This window comes from Rhododendron vialii, chromosome 2a (genome assembly GCF_030253575.1).
Source record: "Rhododendron vialii isolate Sample 1 chromosome 2a, ASM3025357v1".
Classification (NCBI taxonomy): Eukaryota; Viridiplantae; Streptophyta; class Magnoliopsida; order Ericales; family Ericaceae; genus Rhododendron; species Rhododendron vialii.
In genome coordinates, this window is record NC_080558.1 from 24,029,249 (window position 1) to 24,043,158 (window position 13,910).

A 13,910-nucleotide genomic window follows, 5' to 3' on the forward strand; every position below is an offset into this window, starting at 1 on the left:
AAAGGCTCAAAATGCAGATGTGCCATTGCCAAGAAACTTGATACAGTCTATGATGATTGCTCTTGATGTAGACAACATGGAAATTAGAAAGGGAAATGTAGATGCTAAGAAGATTACTCTTGAACAAGATGATCAGAAGCTAATTTTTGATGCAGGGAAAGGAACCTCACCACCGTGGATTTGGCCGAGTTTACATTTAGGAAAGAAGATCTGAGCTCAAGGTTTGCTCTGGAAAGTAGGTGTCCGGCTGTGGTGCTCCCAAGCGGTTTGGGAGCACCATACTCCCATTCTGTCTGAGCCGTCAGATGCTATGGATTTAATCGCAGCCATTGATATAAAACTCCCCCTCTCTCTCATTTACCTCCTACTCCTGGTTACCTTTTGCACGTGAAAAAATGGCCAAGCCCGAATCCTTTCTCCTCCTCCCTCCCGCCTCTCTCTCCTCACGCCTCCTCAGCTCCTCTCCTCTCCACAGACGCCCCTCTAGGGCATCCACCTCCACAGCTCCCTAATGCAAACGACGAAATCAGACTCGGACGCCTCCTGCCACCTTCTCCTGTGCTCCTCTCCAGTCGACCGAATCCTCCGCACCTCCACAGCCCCGTGAGCAAACGTCGAAAGCCCTCTCTCTCTCTCTCTCTCTCTCTCGCACGCACATACACAGACTCCTCTACATGTACACGTACGCATGCACCCACCCTTGTACACACCCATAGCCCTAGCATTTTTGGGGATTCAACTACTCTGCTGTGTTGACTTGACTACCAGGTTTTTTAAGTGTCCATCCCCCTCTCTCTTGAATTCAAAACAACATCAGGATGTTTTAGATGGGGTTTTTCTAATTTCCTCTGTTGTCATTCTCGATTGTTTAAATTGGCCAAATCTCTTGGATGAGAAGTTTGGGAAATAGGTTTTGCCGGCTATATTCCACAGATTTTGCTAAAGACTTGTGTTAGTATTGGATGGGCTTTTTCCTGCAGTAATCTCTGTTTAAGGGCTACCAATGACTTGGGGATGGTTCTATTTGGTCCCCTCTCCCTTTATTTTATTAACTCGAATAAAACATTTTAGCAATCGATGTTAGTTTGTGGTAAGCACTTGGAAATGGGTCTGATTCTCATTTCACTAAATTGTATGATGGCCCAATTGAGAAACTGACTTTGGAAGTTCCCTGTTTATGGTGGAAGAGTCGACCTTTTTAAGTTTTAGAATGGCTTCATGATAATCGGAGTGCGCTGCCAACAAAGATGAGCGGTCAAGCACTCAAGCACCACCAAATATGTGATTTAGCTGATTAACCTCAAGGATTTTTGTTTGGGTTCTGAATTATTTGCTGTGGTACAACTAGGATTTTTCATTTTATATATTGAATTAATTGATACATTTTCTTTTGTTTCTTGTTGTTCAGACTTCAGACATGTGAGCTACTAGAGGGATTGAACTACTTGGGATTGGGTTTGCCGTCAATGCATTATAAAGATGCTTGGCTTGGTTCAATTTTTCTTTCATTCTCTTTCTAAAAGAATAAATAGTATTTCCAACTTGTAAGGTATAAGTTTCTTAACGCCATGATTCTTTGTGAAAGGTATAAGTTTTGTAATGCCATGATTCTTTTTTTAATCACCTTAATGGGATAACTAAATGTACGTGTGTTGATGAGGATATATGGAAGACATAAGTAGTAGTCTTGTGTGTAGTTGAACCATGAATAAACATGTGGCAAACTCATTTTTGTCATCCCCTTGCACAAACATTAAGTTAATTTGAATCATGTTTTCTTTACCCTCTTTTTGTTTTTTGGTCAAATGACTAGAATGTAGACTACATCCCTGCAAGAAATTTTGTTGTCCCTGTCTTGTTTGATGGATAAGGCTCATCGCTATTGTTGGTTGAGCATGCAAAAGTTAGTCTGTTCTTTGTCTGTTTCTGATCAATAGCTTCTTTATGAGTGGTAACTAGTACATGTGTTAAAGTCTTTTTGACAGAGATGATGACAAATGATTGCTGGTGGTTAGTTTTGCATGTGTGTATGCCTTCTCCGCCTGTTAATGAGCTATGTTTTGTATTTTTATTCTGATGCTTTGTAACTTCTTCTCCACCATTCAATGATTAATGATGCTAGTCAATTGGTTGAGTCGTTTCAAAGTAGAAAGCCTCTCATGCTGTTAGTAAGTAGCACCATTTTCCTTTCTGTAGTGGTAGTTTTACAAGGGTAGTTCAAGTAGCCTTAATTTGCTGTTGGATGGAGGATCCATCATAGCTTAATTTTCACCTTCTCATGGACTCACGGTGAGATGGACACTTGCACTTGGAAGAATAATAGTGTTAATGTGTTAGCTTTTACTTTGTCATTTCTTTTGCTTATTTATGATCTAAACACTGTTAGATAAACTAAGGATTGTATAATGGTTTTTTTTTTGCTCGGCAGTTATAGTGTTAATGTATGTTCCACTCAAGTCTCAAATGGGACATGCAGAATGTAATTGATGAGTTAAGGAAAAACCAAGTAAGTAGTTATGATTTTCTACATTGAATGTCATTGTGGACTACTTTGAATAATGACGTTTTCCCTTCTTTCTTTCTTTTTTGAAACTTTCTAGCGTTGGCAACTATTGGAGGACCACCACCTACACCCATTTTCCCCCCCTCAATACGAATGGTAATTAGTTTTGAGCTCTCGGGAAAGATTGCAGAATTTTATATTCTTGCTTCTGAATTAATGCTAATTGTGATGAATCTTGCTTTTAGTTTTCCAATTATGGAGTATATTCTTCGAGATTGTAGTCTATGATTGAATTTAATATTGGTTTGTAACTCCACTTGTCAGTTTGTTCTCCTACTTGATGATGCTACCTGTCTATTTTTTTTGAGGTTGCCTGGTCGTGGTTTGCTAAAGGCTCGTTGGTCTTGTTTTCTGTTGCTGCTCCTAAAAATTTGAATACGATTGTCGCTGAAAGTTTGTGATATTAGTTTGCTATTTTTGTTTTGGCATTGTATTTTGGCCTTCTTCCTATTTGTTTACTTGGCGGGAGAAAAATGATACTTTCTTTGCTCCTTAAAACTGCCCTAATAGTACCCATGGCTGCTGAGTGGTAAGCCATTCATTGGCCTACTTCTTATTGGGTTTTTTTTTTCTGGATTTCTCACTATGAGAATCAACTGCATGATACGATGATTAGATCTTCGTGTCTTGATTGGTATCCGCAAATACATGTGTTTTTTGCCTTCAACAGCATCTACGACCATACAGGCATATTTGGAATTCAAGCTACCACTATAAGCAGCTTCTTTGATCTTTTATGATACCTACTACAATGAATGTTTCTCTTTTCTCTTCTTTTTTTTTGCGACGACTAATATGATATCTACTACGACGGCTAACATTGAGTCTGACACTTGCAAATGGCCGAAGACGAAGAAAATGTTGATTCAAATTTAATTATGAAGAGTCGGCCAAGGTAACAAATTAGCTTTGTATTTGATATTTTGATTACCTGTTCATAATTCATAAACCTGAATTTATTTCTAAATTTTGCTTTTTATTTCTTAAACTTAGATAAATTTCAGCTGTGAAGAAAGTGGGATCGGCTTAATTTTTGGATTTGATCCTTTTTGAGGAGAACAAGTACAGGAGAGAAGTTACTCGAAAGGCTCAACAAAAATATCTCGACACTGGAAGGAAAAATTGACGACATTGTTTGGCTCATGGAGAATAGGTGTAGTTGTGTAGATCATTAAACTTGACATGCCTTGGTGGCCTTTTTTTTATAACCATTTATTGATTAATGTCATGTCTTGGTAGCTCTCTTTTTTTCTTTTTCTTTTTTTTTTATCAATGTTGATGAATTTGATGCCTTGGTGGCTCTTGTTGTTCGATCAATGGTAATTTCTTGTCTTGGTGGTCTTCTTGTTGTGTTTACTGCGGTTGACTGGGAATGAATTGGAGAGATCCTACAACTTCAGTGACCATGCTTACCACAAATATATGGTATGTCATGAAGGGATTGGAAAGAATCTACAATTTTAGTGGGTACGCCATGAACAGGGAGTATTACCTAAAAACTGGACATACTTACCATGAACATGGAGTGTTACCTAAAAACTAGACATACTTACCACAAATAAAGGATATGTTTACTAAAATATAGGCATACTTATCACTACTCCCTAAAAACTGGACATACTTACCATGAACATGGAGTGTTAACCAAAAAACTAGACATACTTACCACAAATAAAGGATATGTTTCCTAAAATATTGGCACTCTTATCACAAAATAATGGGAAAATTACAAGAAGCTGTATGAAAAATTATTGCAATAACAACCTTTCTTGGCACATGCAACTGGGCATTTTCCAAAAAACATTGAGAAAATTACTACAAACAACCTCAGCATATTAACTGGTAATCAGGATCATCAATTTTAGGCCATCCACAGTGGTATAATCAAAAATAGATAACCAAAAGTTGACACATCAGCTTTTGATTATTCACTTAAGAGATTGTTAAGCTTAACAATGTTGAGGTTCACAATGGTCACTTCTAGTCCATAACCAAAATAAGGGGTCCACTACAATTTCACACAATCTCTCTCCCCTTTTGTTTTCCGCCATTCACTTCCCTCCATTACGTTTTTTTTTTGGGCAAAAATATATCGAATATATGGTGTTCTTCCTAGAGTTATCTATCAAAACAACACTGATTTTTTTTTCTTCCTATTCCTATAGCCTATATCACAAATCCACCACTCTCTTAATCTTTCAAAAAAAAAATCAGATGTGTTCTTAAATTTGGAAAAGAATACAAGGTTCTTCCTCTTTTTTTTTTTTTTTTTTTTGCAAGGTTCTTTGTTTACTCAACCATAGGGGGAGGAACAAAAAAATGAATAACCACTTTTTAGTCAAAAAAATCAATTTTTTTGCTAAAAAGTGATTATTTATCAAAATAATTGGGTAAAAGTAAAATAATAAAAAAAAACACTTTTTCCGATTCCTCTCGTTGAAACGAATCAATAACCTATAAAAGTTTGATGCAAAACTAAAAAATGTGAAAAAAATTCAAATAAAGACAATTTTCAGATTTAAGTTAAGTTTAAGTTAAATTCATAAGAATGCAGCCTAAAATAGAAACGTAAAAAAAGACTAAAATACCTTAATCCAGCAACGATGAGTTAAATTATAGATAATCGAGAAATATGAGCTTCATTTTTGGAGGAAAAGAAAGAGAAACAATTTGTGGTTGAAGTGAAGAAGATATAGAGTAAGTGAAGAAGAGAAGAATAAAATAGTAGTTGAAATACGTGTATATATAAATTTTGGAACTAGTTAACTTATGTAGTGTGGGGTTCACAAATTTTGATTATTGAAAAAGGTTGCTAGTTTTGGTTATCCAAAGCCCAAAATTTGATTATTTCTAAGGATGTTGCTAAGTTTGATTATACTATTGTGAGCCATTTTTTGTACAAATATTATTAATTTTAACAACAATTGTCTTTTAGTTATACCACTGTGGATGGCCTTACATAACACTTTCTTCCACAAAATATATAAACTTCTGTTATCAGGACTAAAGGTAACAATTACATTGTGAAAACATCGTACTTACTACATTAAAAAGGTTACAAGAAACTTCTTCCGTTAATTCATCCAACCATGTTGGTGAAGGCTATAGTCATCCAAAAGATTCTTTCACGCAACTTCAAACTCTTTTTAATGTTCTGCATTTCTCTAAGTCATCTAAGAATCCAGAAAAGTTTGGTTAGATTATTGTGAAAAACTTATTTATGATTATTCAACTTATGGTCTTCGAATTAATTGGTACGCCAATCACAACTAAGTTGGTACGCCACTCACAACTAAACTTAGTTCCTTATTCTAAAATACTTATATTGTTAGCTTCTACAATTTATTGGCTTTGAAAGTTAAGAATCACAACTAAATACAATTTCAATCCGTAATAACTACTATCATATAAAGTGGTATGTATTGCCATAGACAATGATAAGCGTAAACATAAAGATTGGGGGTAGATAAGTAAGGCAATGATCAAAATGTGCTAATTTTATGTGGTAAGGGCTCGATTGGATGGTGTATACGGTGGGTGTATTATACAATACACCCGGATTCACAAATAATACACCGTTTGGCATCCATTTCTTCCCCCGTATTAACTAATCCCCGTATTCGCTAATACACCAAGAACAGCCATAAATTATTGCTACCCTCCCAGGTAGCAATAGCTAATCCGGGTGTATACGCCTGATTTTTGACCAAAACACCCCTCCTCATCCCCTCCCCCAACGGCTCTCTCTCTCTCTCTCTGTCTCTCTCTGCTAATAGAGATAACGAAGAAGAAGAAGAACAGGCCACCACAAAAACACACACACAAAATATGTATGTATATGTAGAGACTAGAGAAAGATGTACCTTGAGTTCCGTACATATCGGAGAGAGAGACGATCGGAGAGACGGAGAGAGAGACGATCGGAGAGACGATCGAAGAGACAGAGACCACTGGCCGCCGCCGCCCCTGCTGCTTCTTTTTTCTTCTTTCTTCTTTCTTCTTCGTTTCCATCTGTTTCTCTCCCTCTCTGTCTCGCTTTCTCTCACTCTATAAAACGATAAGAACGAGGGTAAAAAAGAAAAATGATTTGGTGTATTGGAACACAGAAGAAAGAAAATGAACGGATGGATGGAACTGGGACAAATTGAAATTTTTTTTAAAACTAAATAACATTCTAAGTTCTTTTTATAATGAGTAAATAAAATTTATATTTTAAAAAATTGTTATATTATTTAATTTATTGGTATAGTAAATTATTATAACTTAGAATTGCCAAAAAATAATTAAATATATTAAGTTTTGCAATTATATAATTAATGTTAGGCATAATAAAGTTTGAGACTGCACAAGGGCAAAAGAGTCATTTAACAATTTTTTACATCATACACCCTTCCTTCTAATACATCATCCAAACCATCTACTTTTTAATACACCCTCTATAAATATCACATCAATGTGGGCCCTCCCTTCTTAACTAATACCCCTTACTATCTTATCACCCCTTCATAAATAATACACCCAAAACACATACGCCATCCAATCGGGCCCTAAGTGTAGTTTCAACATATAGTCATCGTTATCCATATAACAAGGGAGGGGAGGTATCACCAAGATTCCAAAATAATATTCATTCTCTTTCAATCTCAACCCTTCAAGTCTACACATCCAAGGGTCCAAAAAATGTCCCTCTCACAAACTATCTTTTGAATGGCGGTTTGGTAAATAAATGGGATTTTCAATGGCAAGTACTGGGACTGTGTTTTTTTTCCTTGCCAGTACAAACAGGCCATTGCACGGCTGAATCTCTCTCACACACACGGCTGAAGCTCTCTCTCGCTCTTGAATTCAAAAGCCCAATTTTTGGATTCAAAATTCAAATCTCTCTCTCTCTCTCTCTCTCTCTCTCTCTCTCTCTCGGTACTTCATTCACGGAACACCCCCTCCATCTCCGGCGTTGGCCCTCATCAAGTGTGAAGAGGAAGAGAGAGAGAATGTGAGTGTGTGTTTTAAAACGACACCGAATCAGGAACCATGGGGAACGCCATTTCCAGTCGAGCCAGCAGCCGTCGGAGATCGGCGATGAGATCGATCGGGTTCTGAAGAAAGTTCAAGAGGGCGTCGATCTTTTTGACAATATCTGGAACAAGGTATACTGCTTTCTGAATTCTTAATTACTGCCGTTTTACTCTCCAATTGATTTCGAACACTTCTTTTCTTGCCTTTAAAAAATGCATCGCCATCAGGAACCACAGGAAACACCATTTCCAGTCGAGCCAGCAGCCGTTGGAGATCGGCGATGGCGACCGCCGGGAAACCCCTCGCGGCCTCCTCCACTTCTGCCGAACCGTTCGATTTCTCCGCAGGTAATCGGATTCTTGATATCCAACCCATCTAATCTTCGATTGTCTTCCCTGTGTATGATTTCGAACCCATCTAATTTGGGTACGAATGTATTTTGTATGCTCTTCAGGTGTATTTTGTGTATCATAACCGAAGACTAGAAGGTATTTTCTTTCCTCTTTTATTTTCTTTATTTTGCTGCACAGTCGATTTTAGTTCTAAATCAATTTTTGCTTGAGTAAAATTTTTGTTCATTGTTGAAAAGGTCTGCATGGTGGATGTCCTAACCAGACTCAAAAACGGTCCTCTCAAGTGCAATGTGATTGGTTTAGATTGAGATTAGTTTTTGTGAGGTTTGAATTTTTCTCCTTATTTTCTGTCTTTTTTTTTTAGTTAAAGGAGCTTTATTGTTCACATCCAACGTGACGTGATGTTACTAGAAATCTCTTTTGTGGTTAACAGGGTATTTGGCGAACCATCGATTCTGCAAAAAGTCGACCACTTCTGTTGCTCTCAGACGAAATCGTGGGGTGTCCAAACCCAATTATTTCAGCAAAATCTTACCGGTATAGCTTTCATATTAATTAGATGGGTATCAGCCTAATTTCCTTGCCATGGCCTGTTAATGTACAAAAAATAGTTTTACAGTTTTTGTATAGTGATTTGTGCTCTACTTTGTAGCAATTTTCATGTTTGGATTTGAGAACAAAAAATTATCATTGGGTACACGTTAGAAAATGCAGACTAGAATGGTTGATATGCACTACACATTCTTCATAATTCGTAGTAGCCATTGTACAAGCTAATTTTTGTTTGTCCCTATTAAACGTACGGCAGAAGAACTTAGAGCAAATAGGAAGAAACAGCTTAAGAAATACAACTTTTAAGATAAAGTCATTGGTCGATGAGGTAAAGTGAGGTTGCGCTGGCCTTTATGTCCACATTATTCTGGTCTGTTCTTTTGCTATGGATATGTTGACATAGCAAAACTTTGTTGCATGGTTGCAATACTTCAATTTGATGCTAAATAGTTAATTTCGAGAACTTTACCATATTTTATAGTGTTAGTCTTCCTTCCTAAGAAAGGTTTCCCCTATTGAGCAATTTTGGGACTTTGTGGAGGTTTTTGACGTGGGAGGAAGTGCATAGGTGGGGTTTTTCTTTGTGATCTTTCTCCCTTTTTAGATGGCAGTCTACAACTATCCTAATAATCTAAGATTCTGAGCTGTTAGAGTGCCTATTTGTTCTGTTTATTAGCACTAGCATAGATTACCAACTATAGTTCTCCTGCATATACAGCATGCAGAAACTCAGTCAAAGAGTTGGAGTGCTATAGTTACGACAATCCTGTGTAATTGTGTTCTTTTCTCAAGGTATGAATGGCTTTTTTTTTTACTGATACCTTCTGTCGAAGTATGGGTGCACTAATCATTAGAGATCTCGAGATCATGTATAATCATTGCTCTTCTGATTCTTTTTCTTTTTGTTATGGTCTGTGTTGCAAATGAAATGATATTTGATATACTGAAACTTTTCAATTGGGTAGTATCCAATGGATTACTTTTGTGTGCCATATTGGACGAAGAAAGAACCATTTTATGGCAGTCTGAGTTGATATTACTCCAACATTGCATTTTGGTTGTACCTTGCTCAGCTTTTGGAATGCTTTTTGAAAACTTACATTCTCCATGCTAAATCCTTCCCCGGCAACGTACGGCGACTTCGTCATCTAGGCCCACAAGGCCTTCGGTGATGATTAAAGTTTACATATCAAGTCTCACTCTCAAGTATGTTGATACCTTTTTTTAAAATTTGAATTTTTTGTGGGCCCTAATGATGATCTATTTTTTAAGACAGGTGTTTTATTAAATGTATGTACCAATTTGTAGAAACCCGTTTTCATTGTGACTAATTTGGAAGACCATTTCCGGAAAAAAATTGTCATTCAAAGGCTTTCAATTGAGGGCTTTAAAAGCCTAATTCTACACTAAAGTCTTCACCAAATTTTGAGTCCCCTGCTGAAGTCTTTACAAATTAGGCTTCATTCAATGATAAAAGTGTTTCTAAATGGTCTAATGGCATATGGGTTTGTGGAGACAAATTCAACCAATTGTATTGGGTACTCTCCTCACTCCAATTTAAGCCTTCTCATGTTCAACTTAGTAGGGGGGAAAATGGGCAGATTGTCCTTACGGTAATTTCTTTTATATGTAGAAGTGTCACATATGCGTTCATTAATTGTTTTACAGTCATCAATTTGGATCCACTACACTGCTCAAAGATGTTCATTAAGAGAGCCATGGATTTTGATGAACGCAAGTTCTTACTCATTTTTTTGGGAGTTAATGAAGCCTTGCGTCTTACCTATTGTTCCTCATTGCCGGTGGAAATCACCTACTGTAATGGCCCCAATATGTTTGTTCCATTCAGCTCATTTATGAGTCTTCTAAGTGTGTGAATTCATTTTGCAGCGGTAAGAATTTAAAAATTGCAAGAGAGTCAGATCTCAAATCTCTCTCAAGCCCCATAACGCTATGTGAGACTCTCTGATCCACCAACCAATAGGTATGTTTCTTACTCTTGCACTGAAAAAAACTAATATATAGTGTTAGTCTTACCTCTTAAGAAAGGCTTCCCCTCTTGAGCAATTTTGTGACTTTGTGGAGGTTTTTGATGTGGGAGGAAGTGCATAGGTGAGGTTTTTGATGTGGCAGTCTACAACTATCGCAATAATCTAAGATTCTGAACTGTTAGAGTGCCTATTTGTTCTGTCTATTAGCACTAGCATAGATTACTATCTGTAGCTCTCCTGCATATACAACATGCAAAAATTAAGTGAAAGAGTTGGTGTGCCATAATTACGACAATCCTGCGTAATTGTGTTCTTTTCTTGAGGTATTGAATGGCTTTTTTTTTACCGATACCTTCTGTTGAAGTCTAAGTGCACTAATCATCAGAGATCCAAAGATCATGTATAATCATTGCTCTCTTTTTGTGTTATGGTCTGAGCCCATGGATTAATTTTGTGTGCCATATTGGACGAAGAAAGAACCATTTTATGGCAGCCTGTGTTGATATTACTCCATCATTGCATTTTGGTTGTACCTTGCTCAGCTTTTGGAATAAAACTTACATTCTCCATGCCAAATGCTTTTTGGTAATGATTTATGAGTCAAAGTCAAACCGCTTGCTGATTCATATCCCGTGGGACTTTGATACAGGGGAAGTATGAACAAGAGTATGAGCGTTCAGATACATTTCAGAAAGAACTAAAACTGAAGGTTGGAGAGATCTTTAGTTCTTGACAGATCAAGCTTGAAGCTCAGCCTTGCATTTTTTCCTTATGGTTTTAGCTACTGTGCTTTTACCATTTTTAATGAAGAAGAGAAAAAAGAAAGTGTGAGCATGAGAAGCAGTGGGTGCCTTCAAGAAGGTAATTTTCTGAATCCTTCAATTTATATTTTCCAACACGGTCATCTTTAAGATTACTAGCTATGTTCTTTGTTCAATTTATGTGTCCTCGCTTTTGTACAGTGTGCTAGATTGGCATATTAATATGCACTTCAATTGTTGCGTATCGTGCTTAATGAGCTTTCTGCCCTTGGCTTTTAATTTGTATTAGACTTTATACACTGGCATGACTAAAACATGGAAGCACTTTTCGCTGTAAAATGTAGACAAGGGCTACAAAAGGCTACCAAAAGAAAGTCAGCTTCATCCCCAAATCTGAAGCAGTAAGCCATCTACGTTCTCATCCTCCCCCTCCCTGTCTCCATAGACGTTCTCTTTTGTTGTCTTTCCATTTCCATGCTTTGTTTTATTTGTTTCAACTTTTTTTCTTTTTTCTGTTTACAGTTAGTATTGCTGATTGCCGTGGTCTTCAGCATTATCTCCCCGTGCATGTTGAGGAGGCATTTCACTAGCGAGAGATCGAATATGCAGGTCGAAAATAGGTATGGTTTCAGTTTTTAATACGAAGGTTTTTGATTTGGACATGTACGTAGTCGCCCTTGAAACAAGATTTCTGAACAGTTAAACATCCATTGTTATTCATTTAAAGCACGTCTAAGCTCCACCGAGGAATACTTCACAAAACTTCAACCTTTTGTATGTTCGAAGTGCCTTACAAAATGTAGAGCATTCTATGCTTTAGTTGTAGTGGATTCAAAAGGGGGTGTTGTATGATCTCTTTAGTCCATTCAGGGAGGTCTGACAAGAAATCCAACACTGTGGTCCTTTTTAATAAAAAAATTCAACATTCTTTTAATTTTGATGGGCATGCCCATATGTGTCCCATAGGTGTCATCGACATGGTGCACGTCTATAGAGTGTCCAACACGTTACATTTGTTAGTTTAGCATTTTTTTTTGTTAACATGGAAAGCGTACCTATGCTAAGACTTGATGTCCATTTGGACCGCTACAAATTGTATGATTTTCTTTAAAACACACGAGCATTAGCCCCAAAAGTATAATGGCCCCACTGGCTTTCTATAATACACATCAAATACACAAGATTGATTTGTATTCTTTGACTATGGCAATTCTTCGATGAAGTAAAGTATTAAAAAAAAAATTCATATTTTGCATCTCATCTTAAGCCTGTATCAGGTAACCCTTCTTACTGACATAAATATGATTTTTATTTTAGTTTTTCAGGTGTCAATAATTTTGGAGATGGAGCTATTGGGTCCTTTGTTAGACAGCTGAGGTCAATAGTAAAATAGAGTAGTTGGTTTAGGTTGGTACGAGCCATAGCACATGCAATTGTACAGTTTCTTTGATTTGTATTCCCTAACTTTAAAAAAATTGCTTGATTGTTTTGGAATTCAATGCACTAAATTTTGATGATCCTATGTAGAATTTTTGAAAATTGCATGAGCCAGGGCTGTTGGTCAATGCTTTTGAATTTGTCTTAAGGCACAGGCTCATTTGCTATCAGAATTATATCTTAGTTAGCATTCTCTGGGGGGTTTTGATGAAATGTGCAATTTTTTTGTATCTAACTTAATTGATGAATTGTTCGAACTGCTCTATGCATATTTTGCGGAGATTAGGGAGGTTGAAAGAACAGATCGTTATGCAGTGATTTAATTTGCTTAGGTTATGATCATTTTTTTGTTGACATCTTTGAAATTCACTTACTTGAAATGGATTAGATGTACTCTATTTGAAGCTTACTTAAAAAATCTTTTCGTGAAAAAGACGGGTTTGCTATCGGGTTGGTTATAAGCATAGAATGGTAATTCAATTTAATTGTTCTCAAAATGTGTTGCGCCGTGCCTTCAGGCACGGGCTCATCCGCTAGTCTTTCAACAAAGTAAGAAACAGTAAAGACGTGGTAAGTAATGTGAACAAGTGTTAGCCTATGGTTAAAAAAATCAGTTTTTGTGATATCTGTAGCCTTATTCTATGGTAAATATGACATTAATGATGGGTAGGTATGCATTTATATATCATCATTAACGCCCTAAATGTACCTATCACATTAACTTACTTAGGATCTACTTGTTTTGCTTTTATGATAAATTAAATAAAAGTGTATTAGCTTTATATTAATGACACTACTTTTAAAGTTTGAAAATAAATGATTAAATGAATGAGACATTTCAATTTCAGTAGTTTAGTAGTGGTTACTCATACATTTGCCAAGTAATCAATGTAAACCACCAAAACTATTACTTCTTCATTTGGCAAGTAATCAATTTTGAAATTTACTAATTGTGTTATTTGAAGGATTCAAATCATCTGATCAATTAGCTGAACCTATAACCAGATCAATCAATTGCAAATAAATCAATCCTAGTTGATTAATCGCTACCAAGTATATTAGTATCAACACTATTAGTTGTTAGATTTACAAATTATATCATCTTGATCACTAGAAACTATATTAACGAAATTGAATAGCCTAATTTCATTAAATACTACCATAAATTCAATTGAGAGTCCTACAAAAAATTTCAACATCTATTAAGCAAAAATATATTTATTGTTCAATTTTATTG

General features: G+C 36.3%; 3 long non-coding RNA genes across 4 annotated transcripts; all 3 read left to right on the forward strand.

The window, feature by feature from the left end:
• Positions 1 to 243: 243 nt before the first annotated feature.
• LOC131315819 (uncharacterized) lies at positions 244 to 3,898 on the forward strand. The gene is made up of 2 exons (XR_009196911.1): positions 244 to 3,458; positions 3,557 to 3,898. It is a non-coding gene; the product is annotated as an uncharacterized LOC131315819 (long non-coding RNA).
• A 3,249-nt stretch (positions 3,899 to 7,147) lies between these two features.
• Positions 7,148 to 8,502, forward strand: LOC131315821 (uncharacterized). Of its 2 annotated transcripts, XR_009196913.1 has the most exons (5): positions 7,148 to 7,710; positions 7,807 to 7,926; positions 8,034 to 8,067; positions 8,169 to 8,256; positions 8,366 to 8,502. It is a non-coding gene; the product is annotated as an uncharacterized LOC131315821 (long non-coding RNA). The 2 variants fall into 2 exon arrangements; XR_009196914.1 differs by having other exon boundaries at positions 8,034 to 8,256.
• Positions 8,503 to 10,613: 2,111 nt separating this feature from the next.
• LOC131315820 (uncharacterized) lies at positions 10,614 to 12,843 on the forward strand. The gene is made up of 3 exons (XR_009196912.1): positions 10,614 to 11,637; positions 11,759 to 11,856; positions 12,562 to 12,843. It is a non-coding gene; the product is annotated as an uncharacterized LOC131315820 (long non-coding RNA).
• The last annotated feature ends 1,067 nt before the right edge of the window (positions 12,844 to 13,910 follow it).